Source organism: Triturus cristatus, chromosome 11, assembly GCF_964204655.1.
Source record: "Triturus cristatus chromosome 11, aTriCri1.1, whole genome shotgun sequence".
Lineage (NCBI taxonomy): Eukaryota > Metazoa > Chordata > Amphibia > Caudata > Salamandridae > Triturus > Triturus cristatus.
The window spans coordinates 861,139,019-861,151,181 of record NC_140594.1 but is presented as its reverse complement, the minus strand read 5'-3'; the positions used below and the strand labels follow the sequence as shown (position 1 = coordinate 861,151,181).

The 12,163-nt window shown below is 46.0% G+C and overlaps 1 protein-coding gene across 3 annotated transcripts in view; it reads left to right on the top strand.

Annotated features, from left to right (window-relative positions):
* The window catches only part of GIGYF2 (GRB10 interacting GYF protein 2), a 1,663,629-nt gene that overhangs the window by 327,534 nt on the left and 1,323,932 nt on the right, over positions 1-12,163 (top strand). The gene's annotated exons all lie outside the window — the stretch shown is intronic.

The following is a 12,163-nucleotide window of genomic DNA, read 5'->3' as shown; positions in this document are numbered from 1 at the left end:
TCTTCTGGACCTGCAGCAGTAGATTCTGAGGGCTGTCCAACATAAGACACTTTCTAGATTTGCATTCTCAAAGTTAATAACTAGACCGAGACTTTCTGCACTTAGTGTAGTGCTTAGTGCAGACGGAAGGATACCTCATAGTTCTGAAGGTAAAAAAAATAGAGCGAAGGAGGGAGGAATGCATAGTGATGGGTTAAAAGAGAAATACAGAACTGTTAACTTGAGTGCTTGGGCTTCATAGAGGACAAGAAGCGTCAAACGTAGAGGAGTATCAACAGTGAAATGTCCTAGCAGTCACCTTGCCTGTTGTGACCTGGACAGACTTCTCCATACTTTCTTGCTGGGTGTGGGTTCAAGACTCCATTGAGGCTGCAAGATGTGGAAACCAGCTAATTTCACTCTGGAATTTGGGGCAATAGCAAGACAACCAATTTGCTAGTCTGTCTTGTAGATTGCTGCACAATACTGTGAGAGCCTAGCTTTGTAATGAAACACAAGAGGTATTTAGCCTTGCAATTTAGACAAGTATTTCATAGGTAAAGGTATGGCTGAAAGTGTTGTTGAATATGCAGTGGTTTTGTATTTGCTTTCCAAGCTGTTTGCTGTGAAGTGCTGCTTTGTCTCTGTCATGCAACAACATACTAAGCATCTTTCATTTCCGGACTTGAATTATCAGACCATGTGAACCTATAAAAATTATAAATGCTGGTGAAGTTTAGTGACTGGTGAATAGCTTTTGCCTCCAAATTGCTCATTTGTACAATGAGGACTTGATTAAGGTTCTACAGGATATTATTTGCAAGCATGATGTGTAAATCTTTGCTCTTTAATGGAATTTCTTCCCCATTCAGTGCCTCTGGAAATTCACCAAGGATAATTGAACACACCAAGCCTTGTTGATGTACATAATGAAAAAATGTTTTTGCAGAAACGAGGAGGCAGTTTGTTGGGGGGGGGGGAGAGGGGGGGGGGGGAGACAAGGCATCTTATAATGGTAATTGCACAGGTGAACATTTTAGTTCAGATTTTTCGTATTCCGTTTCCCTACATAGTAATTGTAAGGGCACCTTCAGTTCTATTCTGTTGTGATTGTTCTGTAAATAATACTTTATCACCCTAAGAAAAACAAGTGTTTTTCTAATATTAACAATTGAATTTCCATGCATTTGTAGGATCGCTGAAAGTGCATATGGGGGAAAACACCAGTTTACTAAAGCAATTTTAACTTCAATTGAAAGAATAAAGAAAAGAATTATGCTTTGAAACTTGGGCATTAATAAGAATAAGAAATGTCAAGAGCTTGGTCTGCATTGCCTCCTGAATGTCCGCTTAGTCGGGGGATATGCATGAGGTTCCTACCAATTTTTTCCTTCTCTGCCCCAGAGTAGAGATTGAAGCCTTGATCACGCAGAATGGTTGACGAACTGCTGGCTTTGGTGCAGGCTTGCCCAAAGATGTGGAGGAGAGTAGCACTCTGGGTAGTGGTTAATATATCTACTGCTTCCCTTTCCTAATCTATATACAAGTTTTCAGAGACCAGAATTTTCACTCCTGAGAGACCCCAAGGCATGTATAGAAACAGTAAGTCCCATCGTCATGTGAATTACCACCACCAGAACATGATGGTGGAAGAAAAGGTCGGTCGAGGGAGATAAGGATACGTGGGAGCTTTTCTTGAGTTGTTGGACCTGCCCCTTGATTGAGAAGCCTGTACAGACACTTTATTGCAGCTAGGGATTGGTAGGAGCTCCCAGCGATCGGGGATAGAGCAACAGATTGTCTGGACAGTGCTGTGGCAACCACTAGAGGCTTATCTCTGATGCCTGTCTTATGGTTAAAACTGGAGACTTGATTTGGATGGACTGTTTTTGGCAACATGTACGGAGCCTTTGGGGAAGCTGACACCCCATACAACCTGGGGAAACTCACTGTTAAAGTCATGCAGGGTCTAAAGGAGTGATTTTCCTAAACACTGAATGCATTACTTCTCTAGAGCATTTGTTTGACACTGCTTTGCTTTTGGCTGTTGAGTGCGGTCTAATTGTTTTATCTAAAGTTAGGTTGTTAAAGGCCTCCAAGGGGAAAATGCATGACACACTTGATTTGATGTAGCAAAGAATAATATCTTACACGAACGGGACACTATTGAGACTCCCTCTGAGGACACAGAAAGGATCTGTTCATCAGAGAGATGGCTACAGAGGCCTTGCAATGCAACCACTGCAAAGAAATTAGTCAAACTGCCACATTTCACTCCTGCGCCGATAGTATTATCTTCTTGGAGGACAATGTGGAGCCACTACAAAGCCTCTTGATCCAACATCATCAGGGGGATGGGGTTGTCATCTATGGGGGAGGTGGGAGGGTGTGAGACAAACTTGGCAACATTCCTGCAACAGACATTCCTTCCTTACTAAGAGTGGAAAACAAAACATCAGACACTCTGGATGGGAGTATGATTACCTATGAGGAATGTTAAGAAAAAAGAGAAAAATGCTGGAGCCGTATTATGAGGGTGATATTTGAGGTATTGAAGGTTGTCCCATAAAGGCTGTCTAATGCCACACTTTACAGAGCCTAGCCCCCTTACCACAATGAGTCCAAAGAGTAATATTTGGCATCTGTTCTTTTCCCTAATTGACTAACGATGACAGTGATCAACCAATCCTACATGTTTGTCCAGGTGCAGGCCACTACAGATTTTGTGGACTTCTTAAGACTCTTAAGTAATGACCGCTGAGAACCAGGAGGCAAACACTCTGAGCAGGAAGACCTAGTACAACCCCTCCTAGTGAATGACAAAGCGATGTGCACGAATATCACCACAACTCTTTTTTTCACATCTGGAAATAAGGAGCACCAAGCCTCCTCTGCTGGCTGGCAGTAGCTTTGTGGGAAGCGATCTCTGCTACAGAAATTGTTCCAGCTCGTCTCCCATATTGCATGGATAGACAACACCAGACAGACACCCTGAGGAAGTTCCTCTATGCGTCGCTGAAGTGTTAGATTCCCCAAGAATTCATGAGGCCATCTTCAATAGATTTTTTTTTTTTTTTTTGCGACCCGAAGGTATTGGAACGCTTTACATGAGCACCTGTTACGTTACACAAGGACCCGTTCATTTGTTTTTTTTTTGGTAGGCACAGGGAGATTAAGTGATTTGGCCAGAATCACAGGATGTGAAGTCGAACCCGAGGCTCACCAGCTCCAGAGTTGACAGTCTAGCTGTCAGACCACATCCTCTCCCCTAAAGATGGAAGCAACTTGTTACTGATGCAGTCATTTCTCCTCGAATCTGCAAATGCGGTTTCCTTGTGTGATAACCCAGTAATGATGGGATTAACAGGGGCATTGCTGTACACCTATCCTATGACTCCCCTGTTTTTGGCCAATTTCCTGAAAATCGGGGTTTCCATGTGTGCATGTGGATTCTGGTAGTGCCAGACTGACCATGCCAAATTTGGTACTGGGTTGCTATGCTTTACTGCATTTGTCTTCAGTGAACTTGCGAATACTGATTGTCTCTAGGGAATCCTTTACTAGAACCAATACAAGAACAAATGTCTCTGTATGTGTTACCCCACATTAGCAAGGAACTGTAACCTGCTCACATGTTCTGCAGAAAAAGTGATGTTTACATCTCTTGGGTAGACAGGGATTCAGATGCACATCTGCAAGATCTTTCTCATGAGTCAAAGGAGCTGAACAAACCAAACGTGGAACGAGGACTAACTAAGCAGTCTAGTAACGTGATGACTGGCGGACATTAAACTAGAGTCAGCTGTCTGCCTGAGATGCTGTCACGCTTCTTTTCTACCTGCTAACAATCAGATGTACTGTGTGTCCATATTGAACTTGTGTAACTTGGGTTGTGTGATTCTAGCGTTTCACCACTTCACTACTGTTACATTTTTATTGGTATAATGTGATTTATATGTTCTTAACTTGCTCCTCTGAACCGGCGCTCCTCGGTCCACCGCAGCTGTTGTGCTGATTGTCTGGGAAGGGCTAGGTCAGTCTGTGGGTATCTCTCGCGATTCCCATCACTTCCTGCATTCAATTTGCAATCGCCATCTTTGGTCGGGTGACACTCCAGTATCTTGAGACTCCTCAACGAGCTTGCCTATTTTTGGGACTGATGGAGCAAACGCAAGGGCGGCGCGCCAAAAGCAAGCCCGCCTGCGCCTGTCAGCGCCTGTATGTCGCCAGAGATGGTCTTGTTGGGGGTGTGCGCGCTTATTCGAGGAAGAAGCTATGGGCTGTTAACACTGGGGTAAGCCCATGTCGTCAGCTGTTAACCTCTTTAGAAGGACCTTGTTGCTGTATTCGCTGTGGTTTTAATTCTTTTACTAAACAGTCTCCCTCGCCCTCTGCGCCGTCACCCAGGATTTCCATAAAAATTCTGAGTCTCAACTGCCGGTCTCTGGCCAAACACTATACCAATGTATATGGCCTAATACAGGATGAATCGCCTGATGTTTTCTTTTTGACAGAAACCTGGCTCTCCTAATATATGGTTGCGGAGCCAGGCTTAGTCCAGGCTTAGTGCGCCCACCAGGTTATAGTATTGCGAACTTAAATAGGATGTCAAGAGGCGGGGGGTATCGAGGCCATTTTTAAATCTTGTTACGGCTGCACGTTTGTTAAAGAGCCTGTAGCTGGCTGCGAATGCGCACGCTTTGCGATTTCTTCATGTGCTAATTACACTATATCAGGACTGCTGGTTTATCGCCCTCCTGGACCTGCCAAGGAGTTTAAATCTGCACATATTAAGGTCACCAGTGCTATGGCAATGAGATCCGCTAACTTCACTATTTTTGGGGACCTGAATTTACATTTTGATGATCTTACAGAGATAGAAATCAGCAGCTTCTATGCAGACCTTGCAGCCTGTCAATTAAATCAACTAGTCCCCGGCCCTACCCACGCCACAAAGTAAAGGTGCTTAGAAATCCTTATATAAGCACCCTTGGGGTAAATTGAACCTCGAGCAATTTCACGCTCTTTTTGCTCTAGAATAACCCAAGTTACCTACGGATCCAGATACTGCATACAAAATCTTTTGCGACTGGATTCTCCAAGCACTGGACTCTCTTATTCCGGCCAATTGGTCCAAGTGCCGCACCTCTCACGCCAACCCTTGGTATTCCGACAGACTGGCTGTTATGCGTAAAGCATGTAAAAAACTGGAACGGGCTTGGAGAAGGGATTATGATCTGCCTGCTAAGAGATGCTATCAGACTGCCATCAAAAGGTATCTTAGGGCCACACAAGCGGAGCGTGCTGCTTACTTTGCTAAGGAAATTCAGTCTAGTAGCAATCCAACCAAGTGCATTTTAAAAATACTTAATGATGTTAAACTCAGGAAAACCCCTACAGCCTCTTTGATCACGCGCTAAACAGCACTGTGAGGATCTTGCCACCTTTTTTGGAGAAAAAAAAGTGGAGACTATATAAAAGTCCTTTCCTCTGGCCCTTGTCTGTCTCAGCCCTGTACCCAGGCCCCCTACCGTTCACACTCCTACGGCTTTTCCTCATGTTGATCAGGATGAGCTCCGTCTGCTCTGCAGCAAAATTAAATCTGGCTCCCCTGCAGACGCTCTCAAGCCGAACCAGTTTTCAAAATCTGTCTGTGGTCTCGGTGCCTCTGTGCCAGTTGATTAATATCTCCTTCTCCCCATCAACGGTTCGGAGGCAATGGAAACAGGCAATGGTAGTCCCCCTTCTCAAAAAGCCGTCGCTGGATCCAGCAAAACTAGAAAATTTCCGCCCAATCTCTCTTCTACCGTGGGCAGCTAAAATCGCTGAGGCACACATTAATACCAACCTTACAGCGTTTTTAAATACCAACGGCATCCTGGATCCCACGCAGAACGGTTTCCGCCCAGGGCACAGTACGGAGACAGCGCTCCTTGCTGTGACCGAACATCTGCGAACCGTTATAGATGCGGGTAACACCGCGGCACTGATCCTGTTAGATCTCAGTGCCACGTTCGACACTGTATCCCACTAGATCCTTTAAAATCGTCTGGAGGAGGCAGGAATCTGTGGTTATGCCTTTGAATGGTTGAGATCTTTCCATGGTTATCCAGTATTAGGGTATCTTTCATAGATTCACATGCCTGAGTCATTCCCCAGTCGTCGGGATGGGAGTCCCCAGTACATAAATAAAGTAATGTCCCATTAGACTTAGAGTAATAGGCCAAAGGCCTCACATTAGTAACATATCCTGGTCCTTTTGTAATAAGGAACAAACTCTAGAGAGCAACTAATCAGCCACCACCACCCTCTGAAACCTTCCTGGAAGGAGCTCTAGTCTCTCAGATTTTCTACCGCACGTCGTGCTAAGGGAGTCTCCCCTGAGCTCTGCTCAGGTTCTTTCAAAATCTTTGGATTTCAGGTATTTTCTTCTGATATTTTTCTATCTGAGTGGAGTCTTTACTGTCTTCATGGCGGATACCCCAAAAAATGGCCTTTTTAGGCCCTGTGAGACTTGTAAAAGGAAGGGATTGAACGTCGATGACCAACACAAGGACTGCCTTTACTGTGTCTATCCACATAATTCTCCCAAGGACTGTAAGGTATGTCTGACTTTTTCTCCGAAAACTTTAAAAGATCGTGAGGGAAGGCTTTTGACTTGGCTGCAGAGACTTAAGGACAAAGAAGACCCCTTGTCCTCTGAGGGGAGTGAAACATCGAAATCTAATTCCAAAACTCCTCAGAAAAGGCCCAGAGAAGTTTCTCCTAGTAATTCTATGAACAACCTCAAAAGAAGACGCAAAAACAGTCTTCAGAGGTGCCAAAGCTTAAAGATTTGCCTGCAAAAGAGTCTTCTCCCCTTCCAGGGTCGAAGAAGCCAGCTCCAGACCCTCTAACTCAACCGCCGAGGGTGAAACACACTTTCAAAAAGCCTTCCTCAGCCCCGTCGATGACCGCCCCGTCGATGACCACCTCGTCGACTATGGTATTGGCGACAAAATCTCCACAGATTGCCATTGGAGTGACTTCGTCGACGATGACGAGTTCGACCTTGTCAGTCTCGTCGGCGTTTTGACGATGACGATGTCTTCGTCGACGGCACGTATCCCTTTGACTTCGACGATCAAGATATCGACGGCAGCGTCGACGACTCGCTCGACGAGTGCATCTTCGTCGACTATGGTTATAACGACGACACATATCCTGTCGACCGTGTCGACGACAGTCCCTCGTCGACGGCAGCGTCTGTTACAATCGTCGACGACTCCTCGACAACTACGTCTATACCGACGGCCTCGTCGACGACGCCTACATCAGGACTAAAAAGTGCATTATTTCATCATAAAATTACGAAACTGAGGCTGTCGCCTTCTCTTACGTCACCCAGTAGGGTTCAGCCTTTGCCACCCTCACACCTGTTGGATGAGGAGGAGGATTCGGATGACAGCATGTTTAGTGCTGCAAGAAGTCCCTCCGAACTTAATGTTCAGCATCAGGAAGATTCTGATTATGACGATCAGAACATGGATGAGCAGGACTATTATCATGAGGACACTCATCAGCGACAACCGCAGATGGTTTGTCTGCCTTCAGCCTTGGTCTCTGACCTACAATTTATGATCTCTGACTACAAAAAAAGGTTTCCTACCTCTGTGCTGTCTTCTGCTCCAGCGTTTTCACCGCCACAGAGAGTGCACATCCCACCTCCACCTCCTATTCCTGTTGAGGTGCCGGTGCCACCCCTTCAATCCACGGGCGATGAGGATGACGGACAGGAAGAGGGGGAGCTTCAAGATACGCAGTTTCAACATGATGAATGGGACGACTACGTTATCCCTCTTCCCGCATCGCCTTTACCTCCTCCGGTGGACTCTCCTCCGGAGGATATAGGAGGTTTCTATAATCTCCTGGAGAGAGCCGCCCAACGATTCAAACTACCAATGCCGTCTCATTAACAAGACTGTTTCCTTTACGATTTCAAGGAACCTTTTAAAAAGTCTGTCAGGTCTATGCCCATCATAGACTACATTTGGGATCAGGGCATCAAGATCATGCAAAATCCCTCTACAGTTCCTCCAGTTCTGCCACGATTGGACAAGAAATACAGGGCTCCAGACGATGCTCCAGCCTGTCTCATTGGGCATCCAAAACCTGATTCAGTAATTACTCAGGCAGCGCAACGCAGGTCAAAAAACCCTTCTGCCCCACTTTCAGCTCCTCTGGATAAAGAGGGCAGGCACTTAGACAATATCGGGAAACAGTTTTCCTCTGTCAGCGCTTACAGTATGAGCGTCCAACTCACTGGCTCTATTAGGACGCTACAACAGACAAATGTGGTCAGATATTGCACCATATTTGGAGTCCATGCCGCAAGACTCTAAGGACGAATCAAAAAGCTGCGTCTGGAAGGCGAAAGGTCGGCCTCTGAAATCATAGACTGTGCTATGGACATCGCATCAACTGGTTTCTGCCAACTGGCTGGGGCAGCAGTTCTGAGGCGCCAAGGTTGGCTTAAGGCAACTTCTTTCCGACCTGAAATTCAAATCAAAATCCTTGATATGCCTTATGATGGACAACTCCTTTTTGGTACCCATATTGATGAGGCCCTCCAAGGTATTAAAAATGACACAGATACGGCCAGAGCCCTGGGTACCCTTCAATATAAGAACACCAATTTTTGTGGCTCAAGGGGTAGAGGAAAATACTCTACTAGAGGAGGCTACCAACAATATAGGTCTTCATATTCCTCCTCTAACCAATACAGGCTGCAGTTTCAGCACAGGCAGCAACCGCAGACTTCATACAACAAGTCTTCTTTTCGCAGAAAAGACGGACGGCAGAAGGATTCCGCGCAACGTCAATGACTCCTCTCTACCGCCAGTCTTTTTCTTTTCCTCCTTCCAGAGTGGGAGGAAAAATTTCCCATTATCTTCACAATTGGAGTCAAATCACGACGGATCGTTGGGTTCTTCAAATGGTACAGTTCGGACATACCCTGGAATTCGTCCACACCCCACCGCCAATGCCCCCTCAACCTATGAATCACAAGCATCTGCACCTCTTATTCATGGAAATATCAGCGATGCTCCGGAAGGGTGCTATAGAACGGGTACCTGTCAATCAAAAAGGACAAGGTTTTTACTCCCGGTTCTTCTTGGTGCGAAAAAAGGAAAAGAAATGGAGACTGATCCTTGATACTTGAAGAAACCATCATTTCACATGGTCACTATCCAGGAAGTCCTACAACTTCTCAATGCGAATGACTACATGGCATCCTTGGACCTCCAGGATGCTTACTTTCATATTCCGATCCACAGAAGGCACATAAAGTTTCTGAGGTTCGCTGTAGCGGGCAGACATTACCAATTCCGGGTCATGCCTTTCGGGCTCAAGTCAGCCCCACTCATCTTCACCAAATGCCTTTGGCCAGTGGCAGCATTTCTCACTCAACAGCATCACCAAATCTTTCCATTTCTCGACGACTGGCTCGTCAAAGCACCCTCTCATGACAGCGCGAGAAGGTCTTCCAAAGCCTCTCTATGGCTTTTCAGAAAATTAGGTCTTACCCTCAATCCGGACAAGTCAGTTTTACAGCCTTCTCAGCGGACAACATTTCTGGGAGCTGTCCTAGATATGGTTCTGAAAAAAGCTTATCCATCGCAGGAGCGGCAACAAAGACTCCTACGATTGGCAGAACGCGTGCGCACAAGAAAGTCTCTTTCAGTGTGCCTCTTCAAATCCCTGCCCGGAATATCTTCCTGTATGCTCCTGGTTCCATACTGTCGTCTCCGCATGCGTCCTCTTCAAGAGGCTCTCTCCACACAACGGATTCAAGTCAGCGGATCCTTCGACACCATACAGGTGACTCCTCAGATGGTCGCCGCTCTCAACTGGTGGATTCAGCCACACAATCTGTCTCGAGGCCTATCCTTCCTGGCTCAAGCATCTCCTCAGGTTATAACCACGTATGCGTCTCTAGAAGGTTCGGGAGCCTTCCTGCAGGAGCTACGGATCAGCGGGAAGTGGTCGCCTCCCGAGCGGAGACTACACACAAACCTCCTAGAACTCAGGGCTGTCTACCTAGCCCTCCTGGCGTTCCTTCCCAGAATAAAAGGTGCACAAGTGCTTGTTCGGACGGACAATACTACAACAATGCACTACCTGAACAAGCAGGGAGGGACTCGTTCGCTCTCACTCTCTCAAGAATCGTAAAAAATCTGGAGCTGGTCTCTTCGGAACAAAGTTTCTCTACAAGCGGAGTATGTTCCAGGAAAAGACAATGCGTTGGCAGATTCATTGAGCAGAATGCAGACCACCTGCCACGAGTGGGAGTTAAACCAACACACTCTAGACAGCATCTTCTCTCTGTGAGGCGTACCCCCGTTGGATCTCTTCGCCACGCGGCAAAACGCCAAATGCCAACACTTCACAAGCTGGCATCCCCAACAGGGATCTCTGGGGAATGCATTTTCAATTGCATGGTTCGGCGTATTCGCCTACGCATTTCTGCCGATTCCGCGGATTCCACTGATCCCCAGGATCCTCAGGAAGATGAAGGCAGAACCTTGCACGCTGATTCTAATAGACCCAGAATGGCCTCGCCAACATTGGTTCACGGAGCTTCATCTCCTCTCCCTGCAAACACCAATTCCATTGCCGCGGTTTCCATCCCTCCTCACAATGAATCAGGGACAAGTCCAGCACCTAGACCCAGCATTTCTCAGATTATCGGCCTGGCTCCTGAGTTTCAAGATTTGAACATTCCTCCGGAATGCAGGGCTGTCCTATCCCATGCTCGAGCAGATAGCACAAACAGGACTTATTCCTTTAAATGGAAGAGGTTCTGTATCTGGTGCAGGTCGGCTAAGGTGCATCCTTTCACGTCTTCTCCAGAAGAGATATTACCATATCTCCTTCATTTGGCTACTTCAGGCCTCGCCCACACTTCCATCGAAGTTCACCTGGCAGCAATTAATAAAACAGTTTCTCAAAGGTCTGTTTCGGACTTTCCCTCCTGTAAAGTCGCGGCCCCCAACATGGCAACTAAACACAGTACTTGCTCAGCTGATGAAGCACCCTTTTGAACCGATACACAGAGCTGACCTCAAGTTCTTATCTTTGAAGACTGTGCCCCTTTTAGCCCTTGCATCCGCAAGGCGAATTAGTGACCTTCAACGCTTTCACGATACAAGATCCCTTTCTACAAATCAAAAATGACAGAGTAATTCTTCGGACTAATCTAAAATTTATTCCGAAAGTAGCATCGGATTTCCACCTAAATGAGCCTATTGTCTTAAACTTTCTTTCCAAATCCTCAAACAGCAGCAGAAAGAGATCTACATTCTCTGGATTTAAAACGTTGCCTTAAATTCTACCTTGACAGAACAAAAACTGTCCGCAAATCCAACCAACTTTTTGTGGCCTACAGCTTACCCAGGAAGGGTTCCCCTCTCACAAAGCAAGCATTTCCAGATGGATCTCTGCTGCTATTGTCTTCTGTCACCAGCAGGCTGGTCAGCCTTTACAATCACGGATACGTGCCCATTCCACTAGGGCAGTCTCTACTTCTATGGCACTGTTTGCAGGTGTGCCCATCACGGAGATTTGCAGAGCGGCAACATGGAAGACGCCGTATACATTTACCAAACATTACTGTTTGGATACAGAACTCACAAAGGATGCTGCAGTGGGACAGGCGGTGTTGCGCCATCTATTTCGATAAAGATGAGCCTTCCTTCCTTCCTTCCCACCAACCTTTCTCTTATTTTTATACGCACATTTCCTTATCACTTTTATACCTTTTGCTACACTTACAACTTATTGCTTTGCTTTTTAATGTTGTAATGTATGCATTTGTATATACATAGATATGTATGTATTTGTTAACCAGTGTTTCATGTTCTTTATGCAAAAGGAAATGTGCTTATCATTGCTTTCTACTCTGATTCAGGCATGTGAATCTATGAAAGATACCCTAATACTGGATAAGAAATGCGTTACTTACCTGAAACTGCAGTTATCCAGTATTGGTATCTTTCATAGATTCACATGCAAACACCCGCCTTCCTTGGAAGGACTCGCCTAGTACTCTTAGTTGTTCCTCTATTTAGCACTGTGTTTACGAAAATCTGAGGGACTAGAGCTCCTTCCAGGAAGGTTCCAGAGGTTGGTGGCGGCTGATTGG